The following is a 20,303-nucleotide window of genomic DNA, read 5'->3' on the forward strand; positions in this document are numbered from 1 at the left end:
GACAGAGTCAACATAGCAAGTACCAACTCATTCCACAAGGGTTAAATTTGGGTTACTTTATTGTATAAGTACAAGATCTGATCTACAGTGACATCAGTATGAAGACTCTTAGCAATTACTTTTGTGCAGAGCTCTTCTTCCCAGGCTGCCTGCACTGGCTTCTACAGGTTGGTGTAGGTATCTTCCAATTATTTTAGACATAATTGTGATCATTGGAAAATAAGTTTCTAATGTTTAGTCATACGTACAAACATAAATATTATGGTGTTGCTCTAGACGAGCTTAATTATTTCCCTAAATTACGAGTACTATAATAAAAGCCAAATAAAAGAACAAAATGAGGATGTCTTGTGGCACGGTGGGTAGTTCTCTGCCTCTGAGCCAGGAGCTCCATATTCAAATCCCACTCCAAGACATGATGGCCTAGGAAGATGTGTATGTAATATAGCCAAACAAGGCTGTGTATCAACCTGTAAAATCCTTCCAATGCATGACACTGGCAAGCAGAAGAGATTCCTGGTCAGCTATGTAATGGAAAGAAAATTGAAGCCTCTACCATCACTATTTATAGCTGTGGACTACAAAATGCGTGGAAAAGTGAATGTTGCCACAGCAACTCAGACTTTTGTGGCGGGGAGAGATTTGGGACCTGTGACCTTGGCCTACCTGTGGTGCTGTGGGTCAGACCTGCCTTCAGGTAGAGAAGTGAAGAAGATAAAAATCCTAATTTTGGCTTTGGCCAGGAATTTCCGGTCCTGTCGTGTAGGAACCATCGCAGGAGATTCAGTGGCCCAGCCAAAGTCCATTGACTTTCGGGGGGAACGGATGATCCCAGCGGCAAGCGGGGCCAGATTATCCCGCCCTTTGTTCCAAGATCAACCCGTCAATGTGGAACATTTCTCACGTGTGTCCTACAGACAAAAAGCAAGGCAAATCCAACCTGGCCATTTCACCCCATGTCTACTCTCGATCATCAGTAAAGTGATGGAAGGACCATCAACAGTGCTATCAAACGGCACTGACTTAAATAACCTGCTCACTGATGCTCAGATTGGGTTCCACCAGGATCACTCAGCTCCTGACTTCATTACAGCCTTGACTAAAAAATGAACGAAAGAGCTGAACTCCAGAAGTGAGGTGAGAGTGACAGCCCTTGACATCAAGGCCACATTTGACCAAGTACGGCATCAAGGAGACCTACCAAAACTGGAGTCAATGGAAATCGGGGGAAAACTCTCTGCTACTTGGAGTCAGACCTAGCTCAAAGGAAAATGGTTGTGGCTGTTTGAGGCTAATCACCTCATTACCAGGACATCACTGCAGGAGTTCCTTAGGGTAGTGTCCTCAGCCCAACCATTGTCAGTGGTTTCACCAATGACCTCCTTTCCATCATAAGGTCAGAGTGGGGATGTTCATTGATGCTAGCACAATGTTCATCACTATTTGCGACTCCTCAGATACTGAAGCAGTATATGTCCAAATGCAGCAAGACCTGGACAATATCCAGGTGTGGGCTGACAAATGGCAAATAAGATTTGCGCCACACAAGTGTCAGGCAATGACCATCTCCAACAAGAGAGAAGCTAACCATCGCCCCTTGACATTCAAAAGTATTCCCATCACTGAATGGCCCCACTATCAACATCCTGGGTGTTACCATTGAACAGAAACTGAGCTGGACAAGCCATATAAATACTGTGGCTACAAGAGCAGGTCAGAGGCTAGGAATCCTGCAACAAGTAACTCACCTCCTGACTCCCCAAAGCCTATCCACCAAGGCACAAAGGTCAGGAGTGTGATGAAATACTCCACTTGCCAGGATGAGTGCAACTCCCACAACACTCAAGAAGTTTGCCACCATCCAGGACAAAACAGCCTGCTTGATTGGCACTCCATCCGTAAACAGTGTCAGCAGTGTGTATCATGTACAAGGTGCACTAAAGGAAATCACCAAACCTCCTTAGACATCACCTTCCAAACCCACGACCACTACCATCTAGAAGGACAAGGGCAGCAGACACATGGGAACACCACCACCTGGAAGTTACCCCTCCAAGCCACACGTCATCCTGACTTAGAAATATATTGCTGTTCCTCTTCTGTCACTGGGTCAAAATCCTGGAACTCCTTCCCTAACGGCACTGTGGGTATGCCTACAGCACAGGGACTGCAGTGGTTCAAGAAGGCAGCTCACCACCACCTTCTCATGGACAACTAAGGATGGGCAATAAATGCTGGCTTAACCAGCAGTGCCCACATCCCCTGAATAAATTTTTAAAAATTAAAATACTAAGATATGGAATGTTATTCTTATTCCTAACTCCAACCAGCCCCAACAACTAATCAGTTTAAGCAATTGAGTCTTATTCAGTCCTTTACAATGAAGGTGGAATTTATATCCTTAACTCTGCCCTTTGGCAGGTTTGGAATTGGGGGGGTTGCTGTTTGCTTGGGCAGGAAGTGCAGGGTGGAGGTCCTGCCATGTTCCTGACTCTCCCAATCAAGCTTTGGGTGGAAAGGGTGGAAGGCGATTTAACTGCCTGAAGGCCAATTGAGGCCCTTATGCAGCCATGTAAGGGTCTCATTCCTCCACCACTGGAATTCTGCTAGCAGCCATTGGGAAATTTGCAATGGAGGCAACCGTCCAGCAAAACCTGTCGAATTTGACTGCGACGTACTGGGGGGATTCCTTCGTGCAGGCACGCTGTGTCTGTTGAGGGACCCAACATCAAGAAGGTTGCCCCGTGGGAAGCCTTCTCTTTTCTTTCTATTGACCCACCTCGCCAGCAGACCCTCTCTCTTACTGCCCATACTTTCTGTCTCCAGGGTTGCATCGCCTATCCCTGGTGAAGGCTCAGTGTGTACCAACAGAGGCCACCTTCCAGATGGCACTGTCAGTACTGAAGAGTTGCCAGGCTCTGATGGACCTGCTGCTCTCGGGAATGGGGTTTCCGGCGTGCTTCGAGTTAAATTCAACAGGAGGCACAATGCTACCTAGGTGAGTGCCTGACTGTTATAAAATTCCATTGAGGGTGGTATTCTAGCCAGTGGACAGAAACCCTGGACAAAATTTTACACCTCGCGGGCCAGTGCACGTCTGAACCAATTGGGAGAAAAATAGCGTAAGAAGATGTCAGGCGAGCATCCCAACGTCATCCTGCATGTGCACAATCTTCAGGTGGGTGGGTGTGCGCGGGTGTCAGAGCTGCGCCAGCCATCAGTTAAAAGGCCACTTAAGGCCATTAAAAATCCAGTTGATCCATATCTTATATATCTTGTTGCCGCGAGATTTCGCACTGGTCACAAGGGCAAAATGGGCAGACAGGCAGCCCACATTTTGCAAAACCTCATCCAAGGTCGGGATAAAAAAGTTCAGCAGCATTGCCAGTGTGAGCAGTGAAGAGTTTAGGAGATAATTTGCTGCTGGTTGCTTATTTGAATTTGACAGCTTCATCTCTGTTCTGAGCTTCATTCTCAGAATTTCTAGGCATAATCTCAGGACTCCTTGCTGCCTCCAAGGCCCCTGGAGGATTTTGACCATGTGAACCCTTCCAGGTATCAGACATCTTTCTGAAAGCCTGGTAATGGGGATTATGCTCTCCGCTGGAGGCACTTCCTCTGAGGAGGAAGGAAGGAGAAGAAGGGACAGGAGGCCACTTGTCCCTGTGCAGCTTCCAGGGGGGTGAGTGTGGAAGGAGAGGCACAAGGGGTGAAGGGCCAGCCGACAGTCCAAGGTGGAAGAGGCCGCAGAAGGCTATCCTGCTACCAGGGTTTACAGGCAGCGATGCAGCTACCTCAATATGTCTGAAGTACAATGCTGAAGGAGGCTCCACCTCTCCAGTGAGACTGTGACCTCCATTTGTGGGATGATTGGGCCTGAGATCAGCTGCGAGTGTGTGGATGGAAACCCCATACCAGTGGCTCTGAAGGTCACAGTGGCCCTCAACTTCTATGCCTCCGGCTCTTTCCAGTGGTCAGTGGGGGATCTTTGTGGAGTCTCCCCATCAGCTGTCCACTGTTCAGGCGGGTAATGTCCTTTCCACATGGACGAGGCTAGCCAGGCTGACCAAGCCAAAGGGTTTGCAGTGATTGTTGGGTTCCCCCGCATCCAAGGTGCAATCGACTGCACAGATGTGGCCATCGAGGCACCAGAGTGTGCCTTCATCAGCAGGAAGAGATTCCACTCAATGAAAATCCAGATAGTTTGTAACCACAGGGCGCAGATTCTGCAAGTCTGTGCAAGGTGCCCTGACAGCACCCATAATCCATATAATCTCAGACACTCCCAGGTGCCAAGGCTGTTCAGTGGTCCAGCCAATCTGGATGGATGGCTGCTGGGTGATAAGGGCTATCTGTTGAAGAGGTGACATATGATGCCTCTCCAGAGGCAGAGCAGCATTAAAATAAGAATCGTGCCTCCACAAGGGAGATGATAGAGAGGACCATAGGTCTTCTGAAGATGCACTTCCGATGCCTGGACCATTCAGGGGGAGCACTACAATGCCCCCTATGCAGGTGTCACTGATAGTGGTTGCATGGTCTGCTCTCCACAATCTGGCATTGGAGGAAGAGGATATTGAGGCAGCTCCACAGGCCACAGAGGGTAAATCCAATAGTAAGTCTAAAGAGGAGCATGGTGAGGGGAACGCTGAAGGCATGGAGGCAGACCTCTGTTTCCTCCAGGGAGGCAGGGATATCAGGGATGTCTTGAACCAACGCTCCTTCAGCTAGGCTACCAAGGATCTGCTTCCACCTCATGACAGGGCTGCTGCCTCCATCCAGGATGTCTATAATGACCCTTTTATTTGAACCCAAATCCAGTCAGTTCCTGTGCAGTAAGGTTTATAGCCATTCACGTCCAGCATTACATACTGGCGTACCCCTGCACCAAAACTAAAAGGTGAAGCATACTCAGGCCATTACAACAAAAACAAAATTTATGCACTTTTCAGAATCAAACAAAAATTAACATGACCATCTCTGGTGCATTACAGAACAGAAGATCACCCATGACCAGTCCCTCTTGTGCTCATGGTGACTTAAACTTACCTTTATGAGTGCTATATCTCGGTGTCCATCTTTGCTGGCAGTGGCATTGGAGGCAGCCTGCTGACACTGCTGTCTTGTTGGCCTTGATAACTTGGGCGGTCATCCTTTTGCCAGTGGAGCTTGTGCTGGCCCCGCATGGGAAGAAGCGGCCAGTGCCACGGCTGGCATTTCCCCAGTCACTGCCGTCTCATCAGACACCATGGTTACAGGCAGAAGGGTGGAGGAGCTGTTGCCATCATCCAGAGCGCCCTGAGAGGAACCCGCAGACAGGCAAGCAGCTCATGCGCCAACGTGAGCTCACTCTGGACCTCCCTGCTCACCGCTGACAGATGGGCACCTAGCTGAGATATTGGGTGCCTCATCCATCTCCCACGCTGGCACTGACCACCTGAGGTCATTACCCGTGTGAAGACTTGCAGGTCTGAGCGCAACTCCAGGAAACCCCCATTCTGTCCCTGGAGCTGCTGCTCCATGAGAGTCACCACTCTCAATGGAGGAGGCAGTGCACTTGGCCATGAGGATCAACGCAGTGCTGATACTCCGCATGGACTCCTCCACAACAGAGACCATGGCACACATACCCTCATGTCCCGCTGGACATCCAGCATCTACCATCTAATGGATGATTCCAGAGGCTCATCATCTGCCTTCGACTCAGCATCATCCTAGTCTCCAGCCGTCCTCCGACTGCCAGTGCCCTGGGCACTCTCTGCCGCCATCTGCACCTCAAGCGTGAAGTGCCCCCACCAATGTGCACTGACATTCTAGCCAAAGATCTAACGCTCACCGAGGTGCTGGTATCTGCACTGGTGCCTGGTGCAGACACCCTGGTTGGGTCCTGCGAAAGACAGCCTGCTGGTGAATCTAAGGGAGAACAAAGACATGTCATTAGTTTAAGTCATCACATTGTCACTGTGCATGGCAAGCACCCTGGTGAGACAATGGAGATCTGCATCACGGTACTATTGTCTTTCAATGAGCAATTGGGAATCAAGTTTTGAGGCTCCCATCAATGATGAGACTGCACAAGAAAATTTGCACCAGCCGAAACTCTCACCTCTGTGCACTGCACTCTAACTTTCACCTGAAACCTGAGCCTCCCCACGACCGGCTGGACAAGAAGCGTGTTGCCTCTCCAGCTACAAGGCATTCTGCTCAAAATTTGACAGAATTTGGAGGTTTGGGGGGTCTCCACCTGCCAGTGATCTCACGATGCTGTTATGGCCCATCTTCTCCTAAAAGGAAACAGGAGCATTGATTAGTCCCTCTCTCTAGACTCTCTACCTGCAGCGCCATTGCAATCTGGCCAACCCCACCTGAGGAACACCTTGCAGGGCACATCTGAGTTGTGGCCCTCGAGCCACAAGGCACTGTGGCCTAGCAGCCAGGGCTCACCCACTTGACCAGCTCCGGCTTCATTGACTGTTGGCACTCAACTTTATCACCCCTAAGCTCCACAGGGGGATGGCCAGCCCTTAAGACATCAGAAGTAGGAGCAGAAGTAGGCCATTTGTCCCATCGAGTTTGTTCTGCCATTCAGTGAGATCATGGCTGATCTGATAATCATCAACTCTACTTTCTTGCCTTTTCCCCATGACCCTTGATTCCCTTACTGATTAAAAAATGTATATCTCAGCCTTGAATGTACTTAACCACACAACCTCTACAGCCCTCTGTGGTAAAGAATTCCACAGATTCATGACCCTCTGAGAGAATAAATTCCTCCTCATCTCTGTTTTAAATGGGCAACCCCTTACTCTGAGATTATGCCCTCTGGTCCTAGACTCTCCCACAAGGGGAAACAATCTCTCAGCATTTGCCCTATCAAGTCCCCTAAGAATCTTATATGTTTGGGTCACCTCTCATTCTTCCAAACTCCAATGAGTACAGGCCCAATCTACTCAACCTCTCCTCACAAGAAAATCCCTCCATACACAGGATCAGCTTAGTGAAGCTTCTTTGTACCACCTCCAATGCCAGTATATCTATCCTTAGGTAAGGGGACCAAAACTGTTCAAAGTATTCCAGGTGTAGTCTAACTAGTGTCTTGTATTGTTTTAGCAAGGCTTCCCTATTTTTATACTCCATTCCCTTTGAAATAAAGGTCAACATTCCATTTGCCTTCTCTATTACCTACTGAACTTGTATGCTAGCCCTTTGCGATTCTTGCACAAGGACCCCCAAATCCCTCTATGCTGCAGCTTTCTGCAGTCTTTCTCCATTTAAGTAATATTCAACTCCTCTATTCTTCCTGCCAAAGTGCATATATTGTAAATAATTGTGGCGCCAGCACTGATTCCTGTGGCATTCCACTAGTTACAGGTTGTCATCCTGAAAATGCACCCTTATCCCAACTCTTTGTCTTCTATTAGTTAGTCAATCCTCTATCCATGCAAATAGACTACCCCCAATACCATGGGGTCTTATCCTATTAAGAAGCCTTATATGCAGTACATTTTCGAACGCCTTTTAAAAATCCAAATAAACTACATCCACTGGTTCCCTTTTATCCAACCTGCTTCTTTCCTCCTCAAAGAATTCTAATAAATTTGTAAATCATGATTTCACCTTCATGGAGTCATGTTGATCATATTATGCATTTCTAAATGCACTGCTATTACATCCCTTATAATAGACTCTAACATTTTCCCAATGACAGATATTAAGCTAACCGGCCTATAGTTACCTGTTTTTGTCTCCCTCCCGTTTTGAATTAGGGTGTTATATTGGCAGTTTTCCAATCCTCTGGGCCTTTTCCAGAATCTAAGGGTTCTTGGAAGATTACTACCCGTGCATCCACTTCACCAAACTGATCCATGCCAACATGGTACTCAACTTTTCCGAGCGCAGCAAGTTGTTGAATCTTTTACTGCTGACCTGGGCTGCCACCTCCTCCCAAGCTCTTTTGGGCTGGTGCAGTGTTCTCTTCCTCTCATTTCTGGGGACAAGGGTGTTCCTCCTGGCAGCCACCTCCTCGAGTGGCCATTCGACCTGCCCTCCCCACCTGGGGTCTCCTTCTGTTGCTGAGGCCATAGCTTCACTGTGCAGAACGCTCAAAAGCTGTTCTTCCCGGCAGCCTGCAAGGAGCTGCCTGTGCCGTTTTTAAACAGCCCGTCAGGTCGCCATTGGACCCAGTGCCTGACAGGGCCCCGCCCCCACCCGACCCTTCCCGACCATTGGGAACCACGTTTCACGCTGGGCGGGCCTTAATTCGCGGGCGGCAGTCTGTTTCTCAATCGGTCCCGCGCCCACCTGCCAATGATTAATTTCTGGCCCCTGTCTCAAACAGTAAATTCTGCACTAAGAGTTGCCATTTTCCTTGCTGCTAACACTTTGAAACCAATAGAAAATCACAGAGCTGCCAGCAGCCCAGATTTGCCACTACAATTTGTAAAAATTAAATTCCTCTTTCCACTATGATCTCCAAAGACAAACCATTTTGTAACTGGCATGCACTTTTGAGAGACTTTAATACTAATTGTAAACATTTTCACAGTATTAACTTCGTAGATGCTGAACTACAATGATGCTGCAGATGACCATGGGTAATAATTACTACTAATAACTACTAAAGGGATTTAAAGTCTGTTGAATTCATAATTATCAGCAAAAAGAATATTAAACTGCACATTTAGTCACAAATCAAAGCATTAAACACTTTTTTTATTTCAATTTGTATCTGACTTAACATTGCTGATGCCATATTCTATTGCTCTGATTAACATCTTTTTTACAGAAGTGGCCAAAGGAGTGGCACTCATCCTTTTTGGTATAAGAAAAGCAGAATGCAAGGAATAAAACAATTATCTATATGTTCATAAATTAAAGTGTCTGAGGGGTTTTAAGTTGCGTATACAAGTTCTTGCATATTTTTATGGAGAACTACTGTGATTTACAACATCAGTCTGCAAATTCACCTAAATTACCAGTAACTGTGAAGGTTTCACAGCTATTAATTTCTCTGGAAGCTGCCAGACGTACCAGCAAAGACCATGAGGAACTAAGCAATTCAATTTGAGCATTTCAAACAGCAGATGAATTGCACAATGTTCTCTATAAAAACTAACATAAATTGGAAAGTCAGCAATGTTTTCATCCTCTTGTTGACAAAATTTAGGCTAGGAGTTTCCTACCGATCTTTTTTGGCTTCTCCTTCTACTTTGCTTGGAATAACAGCTTTTTCTACCCAATTCTTTGAAAAGTCTAACCAGGGGCTGAGCTAGATTTGGGTTGATATGATTCAAACTCAAGGTTTGGCCAATTTTGCAGGAAGAAGGCTGAGCTGGGAAGTGGGAAACGTCTACTTACCTAGTTTGATACCAGAGCTGGGAACCTGACAAACTTCTTGCAGACTGAACTTGGAGGTTAAAAATAAATGGAAGAGGTTCCCCAGAGCTAAAAGGTGCCTGGAATGTCTACAGAATCATGTAAACTGTAGGAGATATGGTGGTGTAGTGGTAATGTCACTAAACTAGAAGCCCAGGCTAATACCTTGGATGCTGGAAATCTGAAATAAAAACATTTAGAGAGCTCTAAAGAAGAGTCATATGGACTCGAAATGTTAACTCTGTTTCTCTCTCCACAGATGCTGTCAGACCTGCTGAGTTTTTCCAGCATTTTCTGTTTTTATTTCAAATCTCACCATGGTAGCTAGTGGAATTTAAATTCAATTTTTTTTTTTAAAGTCTGGAATTGAAAACTAGTACCAGTGATGGTGACCATGAAACTATCATTGATTGTTGTAAAAACCCATCTGGTTCATTAATGTCCTTTAGGGAAGGAAATCTGCCATCTTTACCTGGTCTGGCCAACACGTGAGTCCAGATCTACAGCTATGTGATTGGCAAGAGACTGGCAACAAATGGTGGCCTTGACAGTGGTGCTCACACCCAGTGAATTAAAGAAAAATCAGAATATTAATCAGGAAAAGTACATTAACACTTTCATAAAGCAGATGTCTCAATTACTGCAAATCCAACATTTAATACCAAACATTCAGGGAGGAATTTAATGTAGCCCGCTTGAGTGGACTGCAAGGTACAGGATAGGGCACAGTAGAGGGAAAGCCCAACAACATGACATTGGGTCAGCAATCAACCAGGGGCAGGAATCCTCGAAGGCAGCATTGCTGCTACAGTGCAGCGGGAAACCAATTGTGCTGGTTGTGCAGGTAATTAACAATCACTTAAATGCAACTGAATATGATTCAATGTACAATTCAGAATTCAAAAATGGGCAATACAGGCTGGCAGATTCCCAACTGTTTAAAGTTGGCAGCACCCAGGTGAGGCCAAAGGAATCAGTCATATTGGAGCTGGCGAAAGGGGAGAGGGGGCCATTGTCACAGCTGAGGGGCAAGAGACAGTGGGTCAGTTCTGAGGAGCTAAGGGGCTACCAGTTGTGGTCAAGGCCTCTCAGTAGGGCAAGCAGAGGTGCAGTACTGCAGGGTCCAAAGGGATTGTTAAGGCCAGGGACCAGGGGAACTTTATGGCAAGAACAGCACATAATAAAGGGGGATAACAGCAGGCAAAGGACTGATCCATGGAGTCCTCCTGGACCCCTGAGTGGAGGAAGACCAGTGCAGAGGGAAGGAGGACCAAATGTCAGAGGCAGCAGTGCAGCAACACCAGCAGCAATAGAGCCACCCTCTGGCTGGATAGCCTGTAGAAGAATGCCAAGTGAACTGGCAGCAGGGGGCTGCAGCAAGACAGGGCCAACTGCTGTGCAGCGTTTTCCAAACTCACCTAAGCTACATCTAGATGTCATAACATCAGTGCCAATAAAGACTACAACCATCTAGGAAGGCTATCAACAACCTGTGCACAATGCTACAGAACAAGCTGCAACCCAGGGGATTCAGCGGGCACCCAATGCCCGTGGCACTGAAGGTCACCACTGTGTTGAACTTCTACGCATCTGGCTCTTTCCAGGGATCCACCATTAACATGTGTGGGTTCTCCCAGGCAACAGCTCATTGTTGCATTATGGAGATCTAAGTAGCCGTTAGCCATTACCCCTTGTCATCATCTTCTGGCATTGTGGGGCAGGAGCAGAGGGCAAGGCAGCCAAGGCCAGTTGGGCACTAACTGATTACAAGGAAATCAGCAGCTGGCAAATGGGGCATAATTCAAAAATTTTGAGTCCTGTGGCGATGAGGGGCAACACCCTCTGCAGGAAGGGTGGAGCCCCAGGCATCAGGAGGGCAGAAGAAAGAGACAAGGGGCAGGAAAGACATGGAGACTATATCCTGAGCATAGGATCTACCATTAAAAAAAGCGCTACATGGAGACGACTGAAATCACATGCAGCAGGACAGCAACTCGCCAGGCAGATGGTCACAGACATCTGTGATCTTGTCACTGAAGACCTCACACCTCAAGCGTTGTTCACCATGCTCTGCTAGTAGTTGCAGTAGAAGGATCTAGTACATTAAGGGGTTAACCTGAGACTGAGTACGATACCTCCCACTAGTGATGTAAAAAGACATCTGACCTACAGCTTAGGTCAGCAATGTAGAGCTAGGTAGCAACATGTAAGGACATGCCTTGGAGTTCTCTCCATACCTGCAACCTCTACTGTAAATATGTACATAGTTCAATTATGTTAATAAAGACTTGTTGGTAACTTCTACAAGACTGCTTAATGGTGTCTAAGCAGTACACACCACGGGTAATGACAACAAAACAGATCAGTAGTCATCTTCACTTCTGGCTCCTTCCAAGGATCAGCTGCTGACCTTGGTGGCATCTTGCAAACGGCTGCACACCACAGCATCTTGCAGGTCACTGCTGCCCTATTTGCCAGAGCTGGACAGTACCTTCATTTCAGAACAAATGAGGCCTCCCCTAGGGACAGAAGGCATTGGGTTTCGCTGCCATTGTTAGATCCCCCCAGGTGCAGGGCATCATCGGTTAGAGCCATGTGAACATCAAGGTTCTGAGAGAGCCCCCACTGAGATCCAACAACAAGAAAGGCTTCCATCCCTTCGACACTCGGCTGGTCTGCAACCAAAACAAGTGTTTCGTTGCTCTCCTGGCAGCTGACACGACTCCTTCATCCTCCACCAATCCAGGCTGCTTCAGATCTTCACTCCAGCCCCAATAGTGGGTGGCTGGATTCTAGGGGACAAGAGAAATCCATGGAAGAGATGACTGCTGAGCCCTCTGCAGGAGTGCTAGGCACAGGCACAGAAGTAATACTGCCACCTGCTTAGCAGGACAACCACTAAGCAAGTCATCGTGCTTCTCAAAATGTTACTCCAGTGCCTACACCGAGTGATCCCCTCCAATAACGTACTGCAAGGGTCTTTCGGTCATTGTGGTGGTCTGTACATGCCCTCCATAACATGGCCCTCAAGAGAGGTGTGGACCTTGAGGATGGTGAAGCCCTGGAACCAGATAGTTTATTAGAGGAAAAGGAGGAGCAGGAGGTGAAAGAGGAGGAGCAGGAGGAAGTAGAGGCAGATGGAGATGACACTGAATGGAGATGTTCCCCCAGCTGCATAAGGGGGTGGCCAGGCAGGGCGCAGGGTGAGAATTTCATGAATGCCATGAATGTCAGTGATCATCTTATTCCAAAATGTTTCAGCTGAGCCCCTCTGACCCAGGATGAAGGACATGGCAAAGAAGTCAGTCTGAGGTACCTGTGCTGACACAACCATTCAAAACGCAGCCTGAAACATCAAAACGTTTATCACTAATGAAGGAAGCACATCTTTTTAGAGGTTTTGCCCTCACTGTGGAGGAACTTGTAAACTCCTTTACCACATCATACAAGTTTTCTTGTCATGCCGACAACAAAGGGAGTCTCCAATGTGTGGCTTAAACTGTGAACATTTTTAAAATGATAACAAAGGGAAACAGTGCACATAGACAATAAGAAGATACCTATAACCCCTCAGCACTCTATGCAACACGTTGGCCTCTGTGTTCAGCTATTCATATGCGGTGCTCCTCTTGTGACCACAGAGAAAGCGGAGGCAACCTGCTCACTGTTCTTTACCTGTGACTACGAATACATGTGGCAATCATCCTCATCAAGGAGGTGCCCTTAGGGGCATCTCTGGAGGTTGTTGCAACTGCATCATTGTAGGTGCAGCTTCTGTCGCTTGCCCCTACTGCATGGATGTTCCCTGTCAAAAGGAATCAAGGAGGCCACAGATGCTAAAAGTGAGCAGTGGCACACTCTTCCTATCCCATTACATCCTCAGCCTTTGGCACTGATTAGCTTGAGGGAAACATCAGCTATGGTGCAACTGGTATGCAGATATCTTTGTGCCCCCAACACCACTGACTACTCTACACAGTGTCTTATGCATCCTGTGCATGGCAATGCACTGTTCCCACATCCACTCAGAGTGGTGCTGCATATGATTCTCCATGAGGTTGGAAGAGCTGATTCGCTCATAGCCCTGAGACATTGTGGTGCACATGAGCTGGACAGAGTCCTTCATTCTCAGTCCATGACCCTGCACTACCTCAGGAAGCTCTGATATGTGAGAGCATATCTGCTGCTGGTCCAGGTAGACTCCTCTTTCTTGTGAATCATTAGGCCCTGCATCAGCACCCAACTGAGCAGGGCTGTGCCTGTTAACCCTCCTCCAAGGGGAACTTCCCATAGCTCCCTCTGCCTCTGGCGCCTCCTTCTGCACACTTGTACCTCACTGTACAAATGTGTTCAAGGCCTACCAAGCTGAGATTGTCTTCACTGATGGACATTTGCTTGTCAGGTGTGATGAGCTTCCCTGTTTTCATGAAGTTCTTCTTGGGCTGCAGAGAGAGAGAGAGAGAGAGAGAGGATGTTGTTTGGTGGACACCTGCATCTGTGGAGACACAAGAAGACATCATGAGGACCAACCTAGGAGAACATAAGCCAGTGCAATGCTGAAACTTCCCAATGCAGCTCAGTAGTCAGCATGCTACTGGACTGGATGACATTCACTGCACACCCTCCCCCCACCCCTCCACCCACCTATTGAGCCTTTCATTCTCTATTATCAGCATCTCACCAGGCCCAACCTCCTCTTTGTCTGGAATGCTGATTATCTCCTACATTGGTGTTGTCCTTTGGTAGCATGAAAAACTAATGCCCATTGTGTATCTTTCCCAGGTATTATGTGCCTGTTTCTCTTCCACGGAGAAAAGAGAACAAGATTAAGCACTAGTGCCCTCTCTGATCAATGGCAATTGTCCCTGTCCATTAGAAACTAAATGTACCAGTGGTGACAGGTCCTCAACAGTGTTATCGCTCTGAGCCATTTAGAAGGTTTATTAAGTGCTTTGGGTGCACATTCTTCCCATGTTCAGGAGCAGCATGTGAGCATAGGGTTCTCAGGTACTGTGTCTGCTGGAGGGCATAAGCTCCGAGACCTGTCCTGAGGGTTGAGGGTTGCATTCACCTTACCAGAGCACATGAGGTCACTGAAACTTTTGCTGCACTGGATCCACATTTTTCTAATGTCATTTTTGCTACTAATGGTGGCAACTACCTCAACCCAGTCCTTCTTAGTTTTGGTTGGTGGCCTTCTCCTGCCACCCTCTGGGAAGATGGCCTCTCTCCTCTCCCTCACGGCCTCAAGCACCTCTTACAGCCAGAGGTGGGTGCACGGCCTTGGGTGCCAGGCCTCCAGCTTCCCAATGCATCTTTGCATGCTTCAGCTGACTCAACCCAGAAAGTCTCATGCTTGCTCTCTTCAGATTTAAATGGTAGCCACAATTTATGGCTCCCACCTCCATGCAATCCAATTAGAAGGATTTCCCGAGGAAAGTTGTGGCTTTAATCTACTTCTCCCAGAGGCAGGAAAATTCAGCCCCAAATTTCATAATTCTCAGTTCACTGCTATACTTGTGAAAAGTATTATTGTCCTTCTTAATATATTTTGAAACTCTCTCCTCATATTCCTTCTTTGCTTTCCTTCTTGCTATCCTAATTTCTTTCCTTATATACAAATACAGGTTGTCATTTTCTCACATTGTCACTTATTTTTATTCTATCTATTGGTCTCTTCAATTTTAATTTGTTTCTAAACTCCATTTATCTACAGCCTCCTGATACTTTGATTAGACTTGCTGGTAATATTTGGATAAACTAACACCTTTTCTGATTGTGTAGAAAGAAACAATTCTTAATTTAATAAGACCAACTTAAGGGCTGCCAAATTTCTGATGTCCTTCCAGCATATCCCTTTCTATTATTAGGAGGAAGGTAGACATACAATTAGTGACAGATAATTCAACTGTCACCTCCTCATCTCGCCAACCAACTATCTAATAGGGTGTGTTTAACAATCAGACACCCAATCAGCAGAATGTGCAGACTGCACCGCTGCAATAATGGTGGCTGATGGCCAGGTCCATTTCAAGGTGTCCTTCATTAACCCATATGCGGGTGACAAATGGGCTTCCTGATGCAACTTCTGGTACAATAGTCTACGTCCAGGCTAAGACAAAGGGATCCTGGGGTAGTAGCAGCCTGAAGTGCTCTTCTGCAGCTTTGCAATGTTTCTGCTGCTCCTGTATGTAAGTAAGCTGATAGATTGCAGCAGTTCAGGAAGGCAGTTCACTACTGCCTTTTCAAGGGCAATTAGGGATGGGCAACACATGCTGGCCTTGCCAGTGATGCTCACATTGCACTAAAGAATAAAAAAAATAGGCCTGGTGCTCAGACTAACTGCAAAGTAAACATTGGTAATCAATGTTGTGGGATAGATGAATTATTAGAATGGTGAAATACACCATTATAACTTGATGAGTCCCAACATGATAGGTATTAAGAAAGAAAATAATCTTCAAAGACTGTTAGAGCACAGAGCACCATGGACCACCTCACAGTGTGAAATCAATAGTAAATTTCAATTCAGATTAGAAATTAGGTAAATGTTGCACTGGAGAAAAGTTGTCTTAATTAACAAATATACTGCAAAAAATGTAATTTTTCACATTTTACTTTTTTTTTGGGCAACATGCAGCTGAGTTTTTTTTGTTTTTTTTCTCTTCATTGACCCCTATTGGCACTAACAATTAGCGGTTCCTTTCAGTCCAAATGCAAGAATTTCTTGGACCTGTAATGGTCTCAGCATTTCGTTCAGGCAATCGACAAGACATCAGTTCAGAATCTTCCATGACATGGCTAGAACACGATGCCCATTGCTTGAAAATTTCCCAGAGCTTAAAGGCTAGTCCGATAGTTAAAATCCGGAAGCCTGCTTTAATATTTTTCTTTGTTGCCTGCATGATGGTGCTCATCATATTGCAAGACAAGAGAAAAATGCTCCATATGGACGTTAAATAAACCCTGGTAACATCCTGAATTTCTGTAGTGTCAACCTGCATTGTGCCTTGCGAAGCGCTTGTCCCAACTTGCATGGTGAATGGTCTGTATATAATACCATAGCATACTCTTTGGAACAAGATTTTCCATTCAGTTTTCAGATGAGATGGAGTTGTCTGGGTTTCTCTTTCAAGTTGCAAATGTGACCTGCATTCATGTTGCAATGGTGACTCACGTATAGAGAAAAATGCCGTCTCCAGGTCAGGTGAGATTGAAGTCTCCCTTCCATTTGAGGTTGGAATCTCCCTTTCAAATGGAAGTGGTAACGCTCTTCCTGAAAGTGGTGCCATACTTTCAGATGGAAGTGGTGTTAATCTTTCAGATGGAAATGCTGCCTCTAGTTCAGATGGAAGTGGCGTCAGTCTTTCAGATGAAAATGGTTTCGGTCTTTCAGTTGCACATGGAGCCACTCTTTCATATGCATGTGGCATTGCTCTTTCAGATGAATGTGAAGTTGAATGTGGAGTCACTCTTTCAGTTGAATGTGGAGTCACTTTTTCAAATGGAAGTGGTACTGCTCTTTCAGTTGAACTCAAACTTTCAGTTGAATGTGGAGTCACCCTTTCTGTTGAACGTGGAGTCACTCTTTCTGTTGAATGTGGAGTCACTCTTTTTGTTGAATGTGGAGTCACTCTTTCTGTTGAATGTGGAGTCACTTTTTCAACTGGAAGTGGTACTGCTCTTTCAGGTGAACATGAACTCAAACTTTCAGTTGAATGTGGAGTCACCCTTTCTGTTGAATGTGGAGTCACTCTTTTTGTTGAATGTGGAGTCACTCTTTCTGTTGAATGTGGAGTCACTCTTTCTGTTGAACGTGGAGTCACTCTTTCTGTTGAATGTGGAGTCACTCTTTCTGTTGAACGTGGAGTCACTCTTTCTGTTGAACGTGGAGTCACTCTTTCTGCTGAACGTGGACACCCTCTTTCTGTTGAACTTGATGTTACTATTTCAGCTGAATGTGCATTCACTCTTTCAAATGGAAGTGATATTGCTTTTTCAGATGAATGTGGTATTGCTCTTTCAGGTGGAAGTGGCTTTGGTCTTTCAAATGGAAGTTGTACCTCTCTTTCAAATGGAAGTTGTATCGCTCTTTCAGATGGAAGTTGTATCGCTCTTTCAAATGGAAGTAGTATCACTCTTTCAGATGGAAGTGGAGTCTTTCTTTTAAATTCCATTGGCATATTTTGGATTGGTGGATATGAGCATTGCTTGCTACCAGTTTTTAGTGAAGAGGTTTCCCTTTTTGAAAGATCTACTTTTGAAAGATCTTGCTCAGCAGATGCCGTGTTCTGTGTGCTGGAGTAATCCAGCAGTCTTTTCTGTGCCTCTGCCTCATCTGTAGCCTGCTTGTTGTCATCCATTTGGGTACCTGGAATGAATGTTGGTTGCGTCACTTCCAGAGCTTCAGCCTCATCTGCAAAGAAAAAAGAAACAAGGAATAAATAGTCCATAACTCTAGGTACTCAGCCAGGAAGACATGCTTGAAGAGACTGGGTTATAACATTGTGGTGCCAATTCCCTGACATGTGACCCTTAAACCATGATTTCCCAATTGGCGCAAGGAATCACAGAACTAGTTCTATCACTAGTTTGATACATGTTCCTTGTGATTTTCTGTTCTTTAAAATGAATGAATAGAAAATCACATGGTAGGCACGTGAAATCCCAACATGTTCCCTGAAGGTCCATGTTAAGAATATGAATTCAGAAAGTTACTTTTCATCTCTTACTCAGTATCCTATCCCATCCATGGAATCTCCTGAGGGAATGTTCTTCATAAATACTTTCTGGTTCCAAAAAGGTACCAGGCAACCACTAAAATATTCATTGTTTAGAAATGATCACAATTTAATCTTGACCTACCACCTCCAGAGAACATTTTTTCCCCATCTTTGTAGCACAGGTACAATTGAGGGTAATTTTATCCACAAAATCAGTGGATTTAGGTCGTCATGAGGAAAACTAAAATGTCTAAAATCTGAAACAAAAACAAAAACATCCTCAAATCCAGCAATTTCCTGTTTTAGCAGAGGTGATTCAAGGGGCAGATGCCAAAACACACCCTCAGGAGGTGGGTTGGTTGTTGGATCCATTTAAAGAGGCCGCATGCCTCCAATTTAACTTGGTTTCTATTTTTAACCCTTGCCAGCTGGGTTTCCATGCCTCAGGAAATCTAGCAGGTAAAATGAGATGACAAGGGCCAAATTATAGAAGTTTGCAGCAAGTTTGCGGCATAGGCCTCTTGGCCCATCTGCACCGGCTCAAAATGAACCAACCAGCCTCACCCACTTTCCAGCATTTGTTCCATAGGTTGTGGCACTTCAAGTGCATATCCAGACACCTTTTAAATGAGTTGAGGGTTTCTGTCTCCATTTCCCTTTCAGGCAGTGAGTTCCTGACCCCCACAACCCTCTGGGTGAAAAAAATCTTTCCTCATCTCCCCTTTAATCCTTCTACCAATCACTTTAAATCTCTGCCCCCTAGTCACTGACCTCTCTGCTACAGCAAATAGGCTCTTCCCATCCATTCTATCCAGGCCCCTCACAATTTTGCACATCACAATCAAATCTCCCCTCAGCCTCCTCTGTTCCGAGGAGAAAAGTCCCAGTCTATCCAATCTTTCCTGATAGCTGCCTGCCAACTTCCCCGTAGATCTCTGCACCCTCTCGAGTACAATTACATCCCATTGTAATGAACTGACCGGAACTGCACTCAGTATTCAAGTTGTTGCCTAACTTTTGATTTATATAGTTCCAGCATAACCTCCCTGCATTTATATTCTATGCCTTGGCTAATAAAGGAAAGGATTCTACATGCCTTCTTAACCACATTATCGACCTGTCCTGCTACCTTCAGGGATCTGTGGATATTCACTCCAAGGTCCCTCACTTTCTCTAAACCTCTCAGTATCCTCCCATTTATAGGGTGGAATTTTCAATTTTTTGCACTATGTGCAGTGTCAGGTGGGTTCCCAGCATGTTTCCCATTGGTCGGAATGGCAGGAAATTGTGCCTGATTCCATGCTCAGAAGCGCATTAATTATGCACAGCTGAGTAACTCTCTGAATGGCGGTTGGGAACTGATTGGTTCACTCCGCTGTTACCTAATGGGGTTGCCATATTTAAACACCACCTGAACACACACATTTCACTGTCTCCAGCCCAGATGTCTCCAGGGCATCTTTAGAGTTGGCCACCAAACAAAAAGGAAGGCAGCTGCACTCCGCTTCTGCCACGACCCCCTGCAGGCCTCCTTAAGGGGAACATGCCAGCCTAGGGATGTCCTTTACCCCAGGGATGGCTTGAAGAAACCTCACCTCTGCACCCCGGGAGACCACAGCAGAGCAAGTCAGTGCGGCTGGACACTGCACCCAGAACGCTATCCAGTACAGGAAGGGGATGAATCATCTCATCTGCTCCGTCAGGGTAAGTCAACCTTCAATTCCCTCCAATATCAAACTCTCACCATGGTATCATGTACTCAAAGGGCTACACTCTTCAGGGATCTCAGACAACATTAGCGGGGGATAAAAGTCAGCATCGACTGTTTCGCAGATAATTTCACATCACCACCATCTCGTCTATCATGCTGCACACACTCCATCCTCAGTCCCTTCTGGGGAGGGCTCACAGGAGGCAGGCATATTTCCCAACCTCAGCTCCACCCCTTCTCATCACATTCCTTCCTTTTGTCTTCATGCAGTCCATGCTAGCCCACAGCAGAAGGCAAAGATCCCAGACCAGAGGAGAGACAGCCAACGTCATCGACGTCACTCTCTTTGAGGAGGATGCCACCAAGCTGGTTGTAGACGACAGGCATTGCTCCCATGGGGAAGTGGAGATCAGCTTATCCCGGCAATCTATTACAGATGAGGCCTCCATGAGTTCATCACATCCTGACATTCGCCGTGAAGTGACATGCAAGCT

Source organism: Carcharodon carcharias, chromosome 4 (genome assembly GCF_017639515.1).
Source record: "Carcharodon carcharias isolate sCarCar2 chromosome 4, sCarCar2.pri, whole genome shotgun sequence".
Classification (NCBI taxonomy): Eukaryota; Metazoa; Chordata; class Chondrichthyes; order Lamniformes; family Lamnidae; genus Carcharodon; species Carcharodon carcharias.